A 6,894-nucleotide genomic window follows, 5' to 3' on the forward strand; every position below is an offset into this window, starting at 1 on the left:
GGAGTCTCACTCCGTCGCCCAGACTGGAGTGCAGTGGCCGCTCCTGGCCGCTGCAGCCTCTACCTGCTGGGCTCCAGCGATCCTTCCGCCTCAGCCTTCCAAGTAGCTGGAACTACAGGCGCGCTCTACCATGCCCGGCTAATTTTTTTATTTATTGTAGAGATGAGGTCTCGCCTGCCCAGGCAGGTCTTGAACCCGTGGGCTTAGGCAATTCACTCACCTCAGCCTCCCAAAGGCAGGGGATTACAGACTGAGCCACCGAGCCCGGCTGACTTTTATTTTTTTATTTTTGTTTTGTTTTGTTTTGTTTTGAGTTGGAGTCACTCTGTCGCCCAGACTGGAGTGCAGTGGCCGCTCCCAGCCACTGCAGCCTCGACCTGCTGGGCTCCGGCGATCCTTCCGCCTCAGCCTTCCGACTAGCTGGAATTACAGGCGCGCGCTACCACGCCCGGCTAATTTTTTGATTTTATTGTAGAGATGAGGTCTCGCCTGCCCAGGCAGGTCTTAAACCCATGGGCTCAGGCAATCTACTCAACTCAGCCTCCCAAAGACTGAGCCACCGAGCCCGGCAGCAGTTGATTTTTAAATCACCTGCAGGCTGGTCTCAAACTCCTGGCCTCAAGCAATCCTCCTGCCTCAGCCTTCCCAAAGCACTGAGATTACAGGTGAGCCCCCGCCAAATCAGTATTTTTTGCTGTCAACAAAAATGAGCAGGACAATGTACGTGGCCACATGGAGAGGCCCGACTGGATCCAGGGAGCTGAGCACCAGCACGGAGCCTGGCCCCCAGCGGGAGTGAAGCACAAGCGAGTGGGCGGGGCTGGCTGGGCCTGGAGAGGTGCCAGCCTGGGGTGCCCGTGCAAGGGAGGCTGCTTCACCGTCCCAGTGGCCGGCCGTTGCAGGTTGGCTCCTGTGCTCTGGGGCAGTGGACCAGGCCCTCGGCTGCTGGGCTCCCACTGCCCATCCCCTGGGCAGGGCCCTGTCCCGGAGAGAGTGTGGGCTGAGTTGGCCGGCTGTGAGGGCAGAGGCCACCCAGCCCCACCTCACAAAGGAGGCAGTGGAGTCGGGGGCGGCTGCTTGGGTGAGATGGGTGATAGTGCAGCGTCGCGAGGCTCACCTCTGAGGCTCCCTGCAGGGCAGAAGCGGGAGGGGCAAGCCCATGTGCAGACAGGCGTGCACAGCATGGAGCACAAACCCCAAGCTCTCCCTGGACTGGGGCTTCCCAGGAACCGTGCTGGCTACAGACAGCAGCCACATTCCCACTCCTCTGAGGTTGCGAAGAGCATGAGAATTCGGTCCCTGCTGCGCCTGTATGCTCCAGGCTCTTCCATGACAAAAGAAGCCCAGTGACAGATTGTGTGACTTACTTTCAAGGCTGCAATGACCTAATGTGCCACTCAGGAGATGACAGGTACCAAGGCTCCCGGGCCCTGTGGACGGTGGAGGCGTTCCCGAGGGCTATCCCAGGGCCTGCAGGACGTGAACAGCATCCCTGGCCTCCACCCCTTCCGTGCCAGGAGCGCCCCCAGTCGTGACACCACAGGCCTTCTCGAACATCGCCCTGTGTCCCCGGGGGTAGGACCGCCCCAGAGAGCAGACCAGTGGCACCTGCTCCCCAGACACACAGGGTGGGGGGAGGAGGGGGCGGCGGCTGGAGCCACGTCCTGTACCAGAGCACAGCAAGGGATAGGGCCACTTGATGCACTCGATGCACCTTAGTTTTATCCTCATGACAGCCCTGCAGGTAGGCACCATGCAGTCTCGGGGGCTGGGACAGCAGCCTTGGCCGAGGTCACCACAGAGTTAGTGAGGGCCGCCCTGGCCTTGAACCCTGGCGGTCAGCTGCGCCCTCTCTGGCCCTGGCCCTACCTGGCCCTGCAGGTGGGAAGCCATCCTGGGACCCAGCACTGCCCAGCCGTCACAACTCGAGGGCTGCCCCCGTGGGACCCCAGGAGGCTTGGCAGGAGACATCCAGTCAAGGATCGCAGGACCAGGGGACAGATGGCGGACTTGGGCAAGCCCTCCCAGCCCTGAAACCTCGGGAGCAAAGGGCTCCTGTCTGCGGGCTCCCAGGGTGGGACCGGAGACCCAGGTAGGCCCAGGCTGACGACCTCATGACCTCGGCTAGCTGCCTCCCTCAGGGAGCCCTTGCCCCCGCGAGTGGCAGGGTCACAGGATGGGGGGGACTTCCACGCGAGAACGACGCAACAGGTAACAGGGAACCCCCAACTGCCCACTCACGGGGCGAGGGAGCTTCTTGCTGTACTCTCGTCTGCTCCCGGGGTGGCATTCTCCGCGTCACCCAGGCCCTATGCTCCCAGGCACTCCTCCCTTGGCCGCAACTCTGACCCCTGTCCATGGTGCTGTTGGGGGACAGCTGTGCATGCGGCAGGGTGTTCTCCTGGGAACGCTGGCCGGCACTGAAGCCCGTCACCCACTCCAAACTCCCATCGGCCATTCAAATGGCCCCCAGCCCACCACATGGCCAGCCCTTCCTGCCCCTCCCCTCCCCCACAGGAAACCAGGACTCCAAAAAGGCTCTAGCAGGCCCCGGAAAAGAGCACAGGCTCTGGAGTGGCCAGCCCTGGCACCTCTCGGGACCTCGGTCTCTTCATCTGCCCACCCACCTGTGGCACAGCAAAACAGGCCCGAAGCAGGCCTCAACACTGGGACTGGCCACGGACTCCCTAACAGGTGCGCGGTGGATCCCTGATGAGGCTGCCTCCTGCTCCGTGTCCTCAGGCATGGGCAAGGTCGCACTGGGGACCTCCCGGCCACACCTGACGCCCACCTGCCCCATGCTGCCTGAGTTGGTAAGAAGAACAGACCTCCTCCAAGGAGGAAGGACGCCCTCAATGAAGGACACGGGAGGCCCCCGAGAGAGGCTGGCCGGGTCTCAGGACGCAAGGGAGGACGAGTGAGGACACACTGGGCCCTGGCCTCTCAGTGCCTGGGGCACAGGGGGAGACCTGCGTGCCCCCAACCTGCAGAAGGGCTGTGCTGGCCCCAGAAAGCATGGCCTGGGTCAACAGGCTGTGCCCAGGTGAGCAGCGGGCCACCATGCCATCTCGGAGCTGGGGCCGGGCACCAGGCACCACGTCACTCCAAGGGAGGCCTGGCACCCAAGCCCGGGATCACATCCAAGCACACATTCGTTCACTCACTCATTCGCTGGCACCCTCCATTGGTGCCTCCTTCCCCAGTGCAGTCTAGGCGGGTGGAGACGTGATCCCATGGCCTTCCATGCCAGCGGCCAGCACCCTCTCCCTGTGGCAACACCCGAGAGCCTCGGGCAGGCTGGCCCCGGCCTCCACCTGCCCACAACCCCCACAGCCCGGAGGGCACTCCAGCCTCTCCCCTCGGGCACACCCAGCCCCATGTGAGTGGCGAGACCTCTGGGGTCTCAGCAGCAGCCCAGGATGGCGCCGCGCCCCACGCAGGGCAAGAAGGGACACACGGCCAAGTGGCGTTGCCACCCAAGGCTGGCCGGGGCCATGACTGCGAGAGCCGCGTGGGTCCCCGAGGCCGTCACCTCGCCCCCGCTCACATGCGGGCAGGGCCCACCTGCTGCCTCCTCCCTGTCACTGTGAGCAGGCCTCCCCGGGCCGTGGACATGGGCCGGGTCGTTCTCGGGGTGGGCATCCCCGGTAGGGCACAGTGTGCGCAGCGTCCCTGGCCTTCCCCTCCTCTGTCAGGAGCACTCCCCACCATTGTGACGATACACGTGTCCCCAGACACTGGCATGGAAGGTCACGGGATTGCGTCTCCACCCACCAGAGTTCCCGGGTGGGCAGAGTCCCAGGTGAGAGCACCTGGTTTTGGGGACCCCTTGGGCTCAGGTGCTCCCCGGCGCAACAGGCCAGCACCTGCCTTCCCCACTCCTCAGCCCCCTGGAAGAGCGGACATCCCCGCCCCGGCCACCTCCCTCCACCCGTCCGTCCAACGCCCTGAGGCTGGGAGTGCGAGACCCTCGCTTCGGGGTCACAACACAGTGGCTCCGGGTGGGGCTGATGGGGGGAGAGTGCGTGTGCCCGGGCCCGAGATGCAGAATGGCCAGCGCCTTCCAGAAGCTCACGGTCACTGGGGAGGTGGGCGGGAGGGACGCAGGGCGGTAGCGAGCACAGGGTGGAGAGGGCAGGCCTCCTGTGCTGGGCCCCGGGACACGGGGCGGAAGTGACCAGGCCAGATACGTGTGCACAAGCTCCCTGTGACTGGAGGCCAGGCGGGGGGCAGGGACCAGGGGGAGAGCGAACGCCCACTCAGGTCCAGAGACGCGGCGGGGCAGGGAGAGGATGGGCCCAGGGTGAGCCACAGGCTCACAGGAAGGCCAGTCTTTGGCGTGGACATTCAGGGCTTGGGCGGGGAGGGGGGGTTGATGAAGAGTGACCGCGAGCCTGAGGAACACCAGCCTGAGGTACCCGTGAAACACCCAGGAGACACAAGCGCGCGGCCACTGGCCACGCCGGCCCAGGGCCCAGGAGCGAGCGCTAGACACCAGCAAACGAGGAAGCCCTGGGCAGGCTGGGCTGAGGACGTGGCTCAGAGAGGGGGCCAGGGCCCAGCCACAGGGAGGGGACTGACAGGGCACAGCCTCCAGCATCGACACTCACAGCAGCCCTACCGCAGCAGGCCGAGACGGGAAACAGCCCGTGTCCGAGGGGTGGTGGACACACACAGCATGGCCTGTCCACATGTGGACGCGACTCAGCCACAAAAGGGAGGCTGCATCGCAGGCCACAACATGGAGGACCTTGAAGGCACCGTGCTTAGCGAGACCCAGACACAGAAGGACCTACGGTGTATGACTCCAGCTCCGTGAAATGTCCAGGACAGGCCAGTCCACAGAGACGGGGTATGGATTCGTGGGTCCTGCGGGCTGGGGTGGGATAGGGAGTGACTGCAGATAGGGACGGAGTTCATTTTGTGGTGATTAGAATATTCTAGAATGAGACAGAAATGATGGCTGTACAAGTCTGTGACTACATACAAAATAGGGGATTGTACACTTTAAACAGGCGAACTGTGGCGAGAGAATGAAACCTGAGTAAGAATGTTACTAGCAAAAGTCAAACAAAGTAAAAAAATCTTAAAAAAGCAGACCTGGTGGAGGAGGCTGATGGAATCAAGTGGGGAGCCAGGAGGGGCAGGCTCTATTTCCTGGGGTGCAGGGGGTGCCATTCAGGGTGCGTAGCAGGTGAGTGACCAGAGAAGCAAGGCCAAGCGTGAGTCGAGGTCTGTCCCCTGTGGCATTCACACAAGGAGAAACTGAGGCAGAGGAAAGCACTTGCTTGCCAAGGCACATGGCCAGCAGCCACTGGGGACAGGAGTGTCCCTGGAGGAGACCCTGAGTGCCCACGAGGAGGCTTGGCTTCTGTGCAGTCCCGCAGTCACCGCATCATAACACAGGACACACCATGGGGGAAGGCCCCATCCCTGCCCCAAAGCCCCCCACCTGCACACACACAGGCGGGCTCTACAGGGCCTACAGTGAGGTGTGGGCACGTGGTGAAAGGTGGAGCTGACACCCAGGAGGTCCCTGGTCCAAGAAAAGAAAAGAAGGGAGTAGAAAAGACCCTTTCCCGCCGGGCAGGTGCTGGGCTCCTGTGTCGCCACCAGTAGCTCCAGCCCTGCCAGGGCAGGCATGGCTATGGTCCTCATGGGGCCAGTCTCCTGGGCACTGAGGCCTGTGGGGTTGGCTGGGCGTCAGAGGGGGGGGCGTCATCCCTGGTCCAACACCACCCAGCGTCCCCTGGGGACAGCACCGGCCTGTGACAGCCTCTGCTCTGGCAGAAAGAACCACAGGGACCGCGATTGGCCTGTTCCTGGAAGACCCACAGAGCTCAGCCCAGAGTCCCAGAGTCGGCCCTACACGTGGACCTCCAGACCTCACCAAGTGGCACTAAGCAAAAGCTCCCCAGAACCAGCCCCACTCTGGACCTCTCAGACCCCAAAGCCCATGGACAGACCCACTGGCCACAAGCCCCAAGAGACAGCACTGGCAAGGTCCCGCCACTGCAGATGGCACGGTGGGCATCAAGGGGACACGGCTCTGAGGACACCCGCGACCCCCCTGCAGCCCCAGCTCCAGTGAGAACGACTCTGGCCCTCAGGGAACAGCACACCCGCCAGCAGGGTGAGTCCACCCTGAAGCATTCGCCCAAGACGACTGTCCCGTCCCCCGGGAGGAGTCTGTGTCCTCAGTAGGACCCCGCACCCGTGTCCCTACCCGGCAAGGTACAGGTGGTGACCAGCCCACCGGCATCCACCCTGGGGATGGTGACCAGTCCACCTGTGTCCACCCCGGGGTCCCGCTGGCATTGCCAGCACAGAAGGCTCCTGACACAGAAGACCCGATGGCCCTCGAGAAATTCTGCTCGACGAACGGCCTGGGACACATCCACTGCGGGTCCCCAGGGAGACCACCCGCCCCCTTGGGTCCCTGGAGACTGACAGCGGGGGCCACCGAGTGACCTGAAAGTGCCTTTCCTCTGGGTCAGTCACCCTCATTCGAAGTATGACGAGAACGGGGGGCAGCCTGGCCTCCGGTCGTGTGAGGACACCGCTGGGGCACAGGGGGACCGGCCTCCCGGCCAGAGAGGTGCCCAGGACCCAGGACGGAGGACATGGGAAACCCAGACAAGCCAAGGCTGAACGTCCTCACGGGGGTGGCTCAGGTTCTGGGTGGCGGATGTCCCGTTCTAGGAAGGGACAACGGCCCTGGCGGGGGGACGCCCTCCTCGTTGGGGCGCCCCAGGGCGGCCGAGCTTGTGTCGGGGGTTCGGAGGGGGCTGGGCACAGACTGGCCCGGGAGGGGTCTCCGCTGAGACGGAGGGGACAACGGCCAGGCCGGGAGGAGCAGAAGTCGAGGGGACGAGTGCGGGCCGGGGCCCCGGG

The sequence above is a fragment of the Carlito syrichta genome, unplaced genomic scaffold, assembly GCF_000164805.1.
Source record: "Carlito syrichta isolate Samal-C Ts95f unplaced genomic scaffold, Tarsius_syrichta-2.0.1 Scaffold104885, whole genome shotgun sequence".
Classification (NCBI taxonomy): Eukaryota; Metazoa; Chordata; class Mammalia; order Primates; family Tarsiidae; genus Carlito; species Carlito syrichta.